The 12,306-nt window shown below is 34.4% G+C and overlaps 1 protein-coding gene across 1 annotated transcript in view; it reads left to right on the top strand.

The window, feature by feature from the left end:
* The first annotated feature begins 11,421 nt into the window (after positions 1-11,421).
* LOC108371039 (guanylate kinase-like) overlaps positions 11,422-12,306 on the top strand; it is a 36,271-nt gene continuing 35,386 nt past the window's right edge. The window contains exon 1 of the mRNA XM_017626526.1: positions 11,422-11,534. The gene's annotated coding sequence lies outside the window, so the exon portion shown is untranslated. The remainder of the gene's footprint in view (positions 11,535-12,306) is intronic.

Below are 12,306 nucleotides of genomic sequence, written 5' to 3' on the forward strand. Positions count from 1 at the left end.
TTACTGATTTATCGAAGATTTTGTATTTCTCGAAATTACCTTATATGGGATGTGGGCGTGGTTATTGTCCGATTTTAGAAATTTTCGGCCAGTTGGTATGCTGTACCAGGACCAACAACTGTGCCAAGTTTGCAATCAAACATTTTTGTTGTTGCCGCCACCGCCACCATCGGCGCTGTCATCATCTTTGCTTGTAACGGCTATCATCCTACGAATTTCAGCACTTGTCTATTTGCGTTTGAGCTTTTTTCGTGAGTTTTCTTTTTTCATTTGTTTTACGCTTTATTGCTGCAACATTAGCTTGTCTTTTTAGGTCGCACGAAAATCGATTTTCAGCTGCTGTTGCGGCAGCAGCATACCAAAGCTTGCCACACATTTCAATTTGCCCTAAAAAAAAATTGAGAAAGAAAAACTTTGTAATAAAAATTTGAATAAAAAGTAAGCGAAATAGTAGTAAAGCAGCGCTTTTTTGGGCACAGCGGCCGAAACGAAAGTGTTGGCAACTTCTAGTAGTGCACTGCTGCTACTGAAGCAACAAAAACCACAATCGAAGCAAAAGAAAAGTGTAAAATTATAACAAGTCCATAGCCGATATAGATCAGTGCAATGAAATGCAATGCTGCTAACTGTTGTTGTCGTCGTTCCATTGTTGCTGACTGCCTGCAATTAGTAGTAGCTGGCGTCTGACGCATATTAACTGGGCGTTGATTATCGCTGGTTGGTAAATTTTTACTGCTACTATAAAATGAGCGCTGGAATTCGCCAGCAGCGACACGCCCAATTGCGCTAAGCGTTTGGAAATTTAAAAATTTTTAATTTTTTAAAGCGAAATAAAAAATCAGATAAGTGATAGCAGTTGATCTGATTAATTAGTGGGTTAGTGGTTTGTACAAATTTTTGTTTATGATAATTTTCCTTTCTTGGGGAATTGCAGTTCAAAAATGTCTTATTTTTTCCAACTAATTGCTATGAAAGCAGCGTTTTTAATGTGAAATAGTGGCGCACCCTTGGCTTGGTTCGTTATTTTTCATATTTAATTGGATCAACTAACTGTTGTGTAAAATCTCTTGATTGTGAAAAAGATTAACTGATGATGATTTTTGTAGCATTCGAAATCAGATCTACCTTCTAGTTTGTATATTTACGTTGGACTTTATTATATTTGTGAAATATACATTTAGGCACCTCAATCATTATTACCATAAAACAGGAATAAGAAGACTAATGCTCAGAACACCCGCTGAGGTGGACAGTGAACACCTTCAAACTACTTAACCAGAAATTAAAGATATAATTCCAGCCTTGCTGCAGTAACGCATAGACCGCGTCATTGGGCCGCTATTAAAATTTTTCAAAAACAGTAGCAAAGGACAAAATTGGCCAGGACAACACACTTAATGCAAAGTAATTTTTTTTATGGACAAGAAAGTTAGGTTTAAATGGCTTTTGGTGGATACAAGAGCACACCTTTGCCCTCATACTGTTCATTTTTCACTTTATTTTATTTAAATAAAAGCTTATAAAATTGACAAGAGACCAGTTGAGTCCAATTTTTGAATTAATTTTATTGTATTAAATTGTTTAGTGCAAAGCGCGCTAAAAGTACCGATATTGAAAAAAATCGATTTTCCTGTTCCAGTTAAAAACTTTTACAAAATAAAAGCTAATTGAAAACAATTGTAGGGTTTTTCAAAACGAAAAAAAAACTAGAAAAATGTTTAAAACAAAAATTCACAAATTAAAGTTTTTTTAGTCCTTAGTGTATATGATAAAGTGCAAGTTTCAAGTGGCTAAGAGTTCGCTTTGATTTTTAATAATATATATAATGAAAATATAAACTACAAAACATGCAGATGTGCTCGAAAAATTGACAAAAAAACTGCATACCTAAAATGTTTCTAAAAACAGAAAAAAGTTAATTTAGTAACGTTTTTTTTACATTTCAAATTTCTTGTGAGTTTTTTTTCGTTTTGGGGCAACCTTACAATTGTTTTCAATTATTTTATTTTTATTATGTTACATTTGTTAACTGAAACAGGTTAATCGATTTCTTCAAAATGACTACTTTTTCTGCATTTTGCACTTAAAAATTCAATATAAACATATAAAAATTCAAAAATATTGTTCAACTGGTCTCTTGCTAATTTTATAGGCTTTCGTTAACTCACGAATTATGAACATTATATTCCAGTTTTGAACTACTGTTCGCTGTGGTGCCACATTTCTGACAATCATTAGTGTAGATGTCTCTGATCACCCTTGTGCGTAAACACTCAACAGCTTCCAGTGTAGCCACAAGTTCGGCTTAGTAGATGCAGCACTGATACGCTTAATAGTTTGTGTATATATTCAAAGTATACCTTGGTGGACGGAACGACATTAGTTACCCTATTAATCTGAGGCCACCCCTTCGATCTTGTTTTCCATTTTAGACCCGTTAATCTAGAACTGAATAAAGTCAGATGGACCCGAAAACTTATGGACCTTGGTGCTCTCTGCTAGAAATTTCTACTTTTTTGAAGGTTGAATTTGGTACGATAACTGATAGCTTGTATAAATAAAGAGACAGTCAGATACGTTTTTCGGGGGCACAAGGAAATATAAAATTGGCAGCCTTAAGATGATTCGTGTAGATGAAAAAAAAAACGTTTAAATTTCTGGCTGTCGTATATACCAGGCCAATAATTAATAATAATAATAACATAATGGCGCTTACACATATGTTACTGTTTGGCCGAGCTTCTCCTCCGATTTGTGGCGTGCGCCTTGATGTTGTCACACAAAGCGGAGGGACCTACAGTTTTACGCCGACTCCGAACGGCGATTGTATTTTTATGAGAAGCTGTTTTTCATGGCAGAAATACACTCGGAGGTTTGCCATTGCCTGCCGAGGGAGGACCGCTGTTAAGAAAAAACCTTTTTCTATATTTTTTTGCGATGTTGCTTTGACCAGGGCTTGAACCCAGGCGTTGCGGAGTGGAAGCGCGCACTGCTTACCACTACACCACAGCTGCCGATAATTACTCTGGAAAAAATACGTGTGAAGAAAACAGTGCAAAAAACTGTGACCCACGATGATTTATGGGGTAGCTTGGTTTATAGAATTACACAACGGAGAGCCAGCACAACTGGAGGCTTGATAACTTGCTCAACAGTATCCTTGGAAGTTCGTTTTTATCTCACCCCTCTTCAGATTGGCGCACCCAGCTACAACCAAAACATGTGGGAGTGTTTTCAAATGTTAGCTTTGAACCAAGGCCAAATCACTCGGTTACTACATTCGTACAGATATGTTTCAGCTATTTATAGAGTGGCGTTGTTTGGAAATTACGCTATTTTTAAAAAATCGTGTTGCTTTTTTCTTAGCGTTTCATAGGGATGACTGATGCCAAAGTTATTGCAAAAGAGTTTCTGAAAGAAAGACATGAATATTTTAATAAATCAGTTCTCTGAAATAGAAATAGCGGGGGGTTCCATGTATTCAAAGGGCAGTTAAAAAAGCTTAGCGATGACAGTCTTGACGCTGCTATTAAGGCTCTAAAATCTCAACAGGTAAGCTCAAAACTGGTAGTGGAAGCCTTAATAAGCTCAACACTCTTGGAATGAACAATATGGATGTCGGTACACGTTGATATTGAAGAGAATCAGTTAACTCGCAAAGAAATCCGCTTCAAATCCTTTCATCGGCCCAGAGCCCCACGGTCAAATAAGAAGAAGTTCACAGAATTCGATACTAGTACAATCTATCTGGTCTAGAACATCCCAAGGCATTCACAGGAGTTTATTAGTTAGCCCACTTTAAGGAATGCTAGAGCTTATCCCAGGCGGAATTCTTACAGGACTTTGCAGGTTCGCATGAGCTATAAATATTCTGAGATACTGATAATGAAACACACACACACACACACATATTGGAACTGTTGCCTACACTGATGCACAGACGTAAAATGCATTTGGAGAATCATCTTATTAGCACTATAAATTCATGGACTGAACTTAGCTCCTCATTAGTACAAATAATAATATATCAAAAATTGAAGTACTTTGGGCATCAAGTTAGCAACGAATTTCTCAAGCCCGATATGAGGGCGCGCGATGAGGGCTGCTTGATGAAATAGTAGAAGAAGATGCGATACTTTTATCACAATGTAGTCATGCTGGCTTGTAAGCATAACAGCTGAGTGAGCATTGACGATGGTTGCGGATGGCAGTGACTTATTACTTCACAAAGTTCAACGAGATCGCACTTGTCCATTTTCACAAATATCTTAGTATAATTAAATTAAAACACTCCGCTTACGATATCTTCAACCTTATTTATAAATGAGGTATAAAAAATCATATATGCTTAATTTCAAAAATAAACTAAAACTCTGTTAGTCTTTTATGGAGCTGCAGTAATAGCAAATAGTCAATAAAAATAATCTTAATTGCATTTTAACCCCACAGTGACACATTCAAATATGTGCAGATGTATGTATGTGTACCTATAAACTTAAGTACACACAAATTTATTTATGTTCTTAGTTTATTATCATTTACAAGCAACTATGGTGGCAATCATACCCGCAAATGTAGCTATGAATGATTTTTTATGCTCTCGATTTAAAGAGTTTTTAGTAGGTGATATGCTTGTATATTTTATTTCAAAAAATGTTATTACGTTTTACCAGCTTATTTAAAGGTGCAATTTACATTTGCACGTTTAAGCCCATAAAATTAATGCTTACCAGAATGGCTGAAGAAGGAGTTAAACCTATTTGTTGAAAGTGAAATTTTAATTTTTTATATCCCAGCAAAAAATACGATTTCCATAGAAACGAAAGTGGAAACGGTTTAGGCGATGGTTACTAAGTGCACCGAGTTTGGTAGAAATTGATGAATCAGTTACCGCGATACACAATTGTGGTGATAAGATGCTAAGTGGTTCTTGTACTGGTTTATCGCCGTTTTCGTGTTTCTGTAAATTACCGTTATATGGGAGGTGGGCGTGGTTATTGCCCGATTTCAAAGATTTTTAACAGATTTCTTACCTAGACCGTAGGCAAGTACTCGTTTGGGAAGGACTGGTGAAGCGGCTACTGAGATACAGTATTTCATCATAAGTGGGCGGGATCACACTTATTTCCAAAAAATTCACAATAATAATATTTTTTACCGAAATTCGACCCACGGTTTGTAGGTGTTCTGACCCCCTTGAAATGTACCGTCTGCGATATACAGTTTATATACAATGTGCATGTCAAATTAAATATATAAAAAAATACATGCAGTGGTCAAAATATTATAGCCGAACCACTTTTTTTCCAAGTTTTAACGTATTATTTTTGTTGTTATTTAATTTTGGTTATTTTTTTCTTTAACAAAACCCGTGTAAATCCAAACTACCAACTTTGTGCAATATTAAAAAAACTCAACAAACTTTCATGCAAATTTTGAGCTTTTTTAAAAATTCTAAAAAATCAACCGTAATTTTTAGCCATTTGAAACATGTACTTTAATTTACTAGAATTCAATGGGCTACCAAACTGCATACTCAGAAAACAAATTAAGACTCGAAACTTTTACGAAAGATGTTGTTTTTTATTTTAATTGCATAAATTTTTAAGGCAGTGTCACTCGATTGGTATATTTATACAGATTTGTCCATTTTTATATTGGGCTATTGGTACAGATTTTTTTTTGTAGTCAAAAGTTTGGTACAATACAGCAGTCTTGTATGAAAAATTTCAACAAGTTGTCATTCGTGATTGGGATAAATCTATGTTGAAATAAAAGTGAAAATAAGAAAATATATTGCCAGAACTACCACCAGAACCATAAAATAACATCACATCACCGAATAACATAACATCACCTCTAATATCACTTCCTATCTTAATAATAATAATAGATTGGTGGTCTCGCAATATGTTAGTGTTAGCCTTGAAGTTGTCACACAAAGGGGGCGACCTACATTTTTACGCCGACTACGAACGAAACATGCGACAAAATTCTACTGACTTTGGAGAGAATCTATTGGGACGAGTTTAAAAAATTTATTTCCAAACTTCAATCTCGATTCCCCAAAAATCGCAATATGTAACATACGATATTAATTTATCCGGGTGACGATATCTGCAACATTATGTCACCTCACCTCACATGATATCATATCAGACCATACGAAATCACATCACATCGCGTCACATCAAATCACTTCAAGTTATTTACATCATACCGCGCTTTGCTTTATCGTTAAAAAAATATCGCGTTATATAAAAACATCGCATCAGTTCATGTAATGAAAACCTCAATGCTCTTAATGTCATATTGTATAAAACATTGCATCACATCAATATCAATATCAATATCACCACACAAAACATCACGTCGTGTCACATCACAAAAAAAAAATGCACTGATCACATCATATGAAAGCACCTCAACATCCACTGTATCACATCGCATCACTTCAACTGTTAACACAGCCTCCAACTACCTCAAAAACCTTTGCAATGCTTTAAGTAACTAACTTCTTAAGTTTGTTCGTACAATTTTTGCATTATAATTATTTGTTTTCCGTTGTATTTATTACCTTTTGTAATAATTTTCCGACCATTTTAGACACACGTTTCCCAGCATTGACATTCTTGTATGTCTTTTAATCGCCAATGGCGCGAAGAACATTTAAAAGCAAATATATGGCAAATATTTGATATTTAGACAAATACGCCGCTGCACACACACGCACACACACACATACACAGCGATTTTTATACAAATGCGCACTTGATGCATATTAGCTGAGATTTAGCTTTGTTTCCACTAAAAGCGACTTCTCTAATAAATAGCGCTTTGTAAGGTGCGCGCGCTGACAGCCTTTTTTGTGTGTTTGGTATTTTTAGGTGCGCCTTACAGCCACTAAGTTCGTTGCTTTAGTCTTTTGTTTTTGACAACAGCAATTTTGAGTGTAAAAACTATTGTAAATTTAGCAGCTTTAATTTAAGAAAGTAAGCGTAACAATATGAATTTGTGCACAGTTATGTAAGCAGACAAAATGTAACGGAAAAAATTGTAAAAGCAGCAATTCTAATTTTTTGCAAAGTCATATGAAATATCAGCCATATAAATGACTATTAGAAATGGGGATTAATGACGACGATCATTAGCGTTAAACGTAGCAGCTGAAAAAAATAAAAAAAGTTAAAAATAATAATAATAAATAAAATAAAAATCGCCAAAGTTACGCAGCAGCAGACAATTCGTGCAAAAGAGAAGAAAAGCAATTTACGAAAAACCAGTGAGCAGACAGTGATTTTGCAAAAAATATGTAACAGTTGCTGTTACTCAGATTTTAATCTATTTACTGTGAACAGTTAATACAACATTTGATTACTGTTTGCTGTTGTAAACTTTTAAAGACTTGGCTGCTGCTTGTGACAGAGAGTTTGCAATATTTTGCTTTGCCTTTTTTTTCAAGTTATTTATATTTATTTATTTTCAGCCACTCTACAACACTCAGCAAAATTGTGATTAACTAGTACCAACTAAATTAGCTCTTAGGAAATACATATGTATATTTCCAAAAGCAATGACCTCAAATTAAGTGCAATATCAGTATTACATTTAATTGTCAAAAATTTTTCCCTTACCTCTTACAAGCTCTTTGTGAAATTTAAAATTTATTTTTCAACTCCAAATTGCTTGTCCACCACTTTGCCGGCTTACTTAATTGAGCTACTAAGTGTATAAATAAATTGCCCCAACTGATATTTTTTAAGCACACTGCTCTGAAAATTATTTGAAGTTGCCCTTCGGTCAGCTTAAAGTATTAAGACATCGCTGGTGGCTATCAGTGGCTTCTTTGTATTGTATTTTTTTTTTTTTTTGTAGAAGTGCTGCTGTACTCAAACATATCTATATATAAGTATTACATGTCACATGAATTCATTGTCAGGTCAGGTTGGGATTTTCAACAGGTCGCTTGTTCTTTTAAGGTTTCATACGGGCCATATAACGTTAGTTAAATGGCTATATATGTATGATCTAATTTCTGAAAATTGTGATAAAAATGTTCATTTTCGATTTCCCTGCCTGATTAGCCCACCAACAGCTACATTTCCGAAAATTTTGAAATGACCTGGGATTCAGTCTGCTGAGACTTCGCTTCATTAAATCCTTGAAAGGTCAATCGAATTTAAGCAGTTTACACTGGCGGACTAATGGACTAATGGACTAATTTTCATACTCACAGATCAAACAATAGCTACAACTCCCTCTTACGACATAAGTGGGACTCCAAAGTGTATGTGGTATTCCATTTAAGGTGGTGTATAATCGGCGAGCTGTCTAATCTTTGAACGCAATCCAGAAAGAATACTACAATATGTATGCGTGCTTGTTCTTTTTCTTTACATAGATCCATTTCTCTGAGTCTTACAGCAAACACCGAAACGGTGTACATCATTTGAAGCTCAAAAAGATGTAGGTTTCTAATAAAATTGAGGACAGCCGTAAAGTAAGCTCTCATTACCCATGTACTGCTGACACATATGGTCCTCTGAACCCTGCCCAGTTATACATGGCTATACTACTTAGTAAGCCTGTTCACCAGATCAGGAAATCATAGCAAAGGAGAGGAGACCCCACGGCTTTTCGTAAGACACCGCATGAAGGATTAAAAAATCAGCTGAAGGAAAAGAGTAGAGCAAGGATACGGAACCCAGGCATTTGACCTTGAATATATATGCTCATTATTTAAAAATGCTGGAGGGATTAGCCGCTGAAGCCCACTGCAAATAATAGAGTAGTAAGCAGCCATTTAAACTACCTAGTCACTGCAGAATATTTACGATGGAGGTATGGGCGATAAGGATATTCCCGTAACTAGCTTTAGGCATACCACATGTTTATTTATTTATTTTTTATATAACAACTTATAAAGATGAAGGAAACAAAGCAGAAAGCTTTGTATCTTCTTGATACCTGGTCGTTAGAATATCGAAGGAAACAAAATAGTGGAAGAGACTATCCAAATCAATATTTATTTGGAAAGACAACTTATAATGTAAATGAAAACGACAACTATTTACTGGTAGGCCGCTATCTAAGTAATTGCACAGACGCAACAAATGTAGGAAGTTAATCTAATAAGAACTCGTCAGAAATATTTTGGATTGCACGGTTAGGAAATCTAATATATGTATATCTCTAAAAGCATCCCTTAGGAAAAGTTGTCTATTATAAGTCTATTTTTTACTCGATCCTCATCGGACACTACTAAGCACATGAAATATGTGTGGTATGCAGTCAACCGTATTAAAATAATCTCAACTACTACTTTCTTTTTGGTTGTTTGTTTTTCCAACAGGGAAGGAGGATTTTTTTCAAGGGATGACGGAAAATCGTTCCACAATACATAATCTCAACTAGCTTAAGATGTAGCGAGACTCCCAAATACTTTACTCGTGTAAATTTTGGCCTTTCAATGCCCTTACATTATTTAAAGTTGTACAGAGATGTAACTCTGTTTATGCTATTGCGCAGTAAGACCATTTTGCTTATCCCACCGGCTGGTTTACCTAAAACCTCTGTAATGATGTTGCTTACCTCACGTGGAAATAACTTGATAACGTATGGTTATTTGATTTCACTCTACCCTAATTGTTCCCTAAACCAAACTGTGTATTTAATTAATCTAGATGTAGAACACAGCTCTTATAATGGTATTCCGACAAGAACATAGTTGTGTTAAAAGGATTTTGAATATTGCATTAAAAATATACTAATAAGGATACAAATATTTTGAAATGCAAGGTATTCTCTTTTTAAAATTAAATTAACTCCGGGATATAATAATAAGGAAAATAGATAAATATTAAAACATGTATCTTTGAGTTGAAATGCCTTCCAATTGTTGCTTAATACCATTGTTCAGAAAATTTAGGAATTTTAAACGATATCGATTACAGTTTCCATAACAATATCTATAAAAATATCAATTGTAATATCGATAAAAATACCGATACAATATTAATCATTAAAGTGATAATAATACCGATAACAATATCGATAAAAACAACGATAACGATATCGATAATAATATCGATAAAAACAATGATAACGATATTGATAAGATAAGAATATCGACAGTCATTCCGATAAAAATACTAAAACTTTGATTGACGATATCGATAATTAAACTGGATCACAAATTTTAATTTGGTTTTTGTTCTCCAGACGCCACTATCCAACTTCTATGTAGAATTGCTCGATGATTCCGAAATTCAGGTTAATTTTTTTTTCTATGGATACGTTTTCGAGATATTTGCAATTTGCCGTTATTCAGCTTAAAGCAAAAATTGATTCCTTTTAATCTTGTATATCTTAGATACCAATTTAAAAATAGCGGCAAATTGCAAATATCTCGAAAACGTATCCAAAGAAAAAAAATTAAGTCGATTTTCGGATTCACCGAGCAATTCTACATAGGGATTGGATAGTGGCATCCATAGAATATTTTTGCTGTAAACCAGTATTTTCGACAATGATAACACTTTTGCCAACGACGTTAATTATAAAGAAGATTCCAATTTCTATAAATTTTCGCTTCAATATAACATCGGCGAACTAGTGTATATCTAAGCATCGTGAATGCTAAATGCACGGAATAATTTAATATTACACTTATAAACATTTTTAAAACACGTAAATTAGCGCTAATGAAAAATTTAATTTAATGTAATTGGCTACATGTAAATGCTTCAAAACTGCACAGCTACCGACAGTGGTGGCTAAAATTAATGGCAAGTATGATAAACGAACATTCGCCTAAGTAAAAGAGTTATGCTTCAAACAAAGCACACCTCATACGAAAGACTTAAGCGAGCAACTTGCTTTACCGCCACAAAAAGCCAGTTTAAAGTCACCAAGTAACAAAAACTTTGCTAATGTTTGAGAGCAGCGTACATTAATTTAAACGTCATTTCTCGCTTACTCTCGGCACTTAAGGCTGCCTTTGCAAATACATATATTTTCCCCATGTCATCTCGCACTGCATAGGCAATAAATATTAAATTTCTAGCATTGCAATGTAGTAAAGCACCTGTCTTTGCTTAATTGTTATTTGTTTTGGGAATTTTTTACACGCCAACTTGCAGCGCCACACAACCCTTTTCCGCGTGCCACTTTTTTTACCACCATATCTGCTTGCAATCAACTCCGCTTACGCTCAGCTGTTGACTTTTCTCACTCGACAACGAGCTCTTCGACTTCGCTAAGTATCTACGATTTGGTGCTTGTTGCTGCTCGTGTTTTTTATGCCTTTGCTGCGCTTTACATTATTGCGTTTGGTCTGCTACTCGCTGTGCTTTGCATTGACTTTGCAATCTCTTGGCCAAGTTAAAGTCTTCGCTTACCACTTCAAACGGTTTGCAGACGTTGAGTGTTACGCACGCTTTGGTTTTACACTGACGGTTAACGGTACTACTTCTTTGTGTGATCAAAAACGAATTTTAAGAAGTGACGCGGAAAAACCTTGTGAAGTAATAATTGTTAGTATGAAGAAAATTCCTTAAGTAGTGGGCTTATACTAAATACATACATATGCACATAAATAAAGAAAAAATTACTAAAAGTAATTTAAAAAAAAATTAAAAAAAAAATATTACGAAACTTTAACTATTTTATCTTCAAAAACGTCAAAGTAAATCAAATAATATTTGCTAACTGTGATTGCGTTCCCAACACGAGACTTGAAACAAAATATGCGTAACAAAGATTGTGTCTGGAATAAGTGATTCGTAAATACAAACAGGATAATATTGTGAACAAACTATAACTATGCCTGTGTGCGGGCAATCAAGAAATTAAAAATTAGTAAAAACTGTTTTCTAGTATTTAATTTATCATACACAACATTCTGTCTAAGTGAGTTACGATGATAGAAAAGTGATAGCATATAAAACAAAAGTTTACTGTTACTGTTAAAAAGTGATACTTCGTACATTTTAGATGAATGTCTAATGTTTTTTCCAATCACCTTAAAATAAATTCAAACTTTTATGTTGCACAAAAAAATACAAAAAGTGGTACAACGCAAATTCAATTCAATCTGCAACTATAATAAATTTTCCAAATCATAAAAGATTAATTTACTAGTTATCTTTTAACAAAATTGTTGATTGTCACTTACACGCACTGAATTTTAAATATGACTATGAAGTATAAATATGCGAACATTTCGCAGCATCGCATAACAGCATTGGCCTTGAAGTGTTGATATCGGTTGCCTATAACCAACTAACTTCTAGAATATTTTATTTT

Source organism: Rhagoletis zephyria, unplaced genomic scaffold (assembly GCF_001687245.7).
Source record: "Rhagoletis zephyria isolate East Lansing unplaced genomic scaffold, Rhagoletis_zephyria_1.1 Rzeph_scaffold_04660, whole genome shotgun sequence".
Lineage (NCBI taxonomy): Eukaryota > Metazoa > Arthropoda > Insecta > Diptera > Tephritidae > Rhagoletis > Rhagoletis zephyria.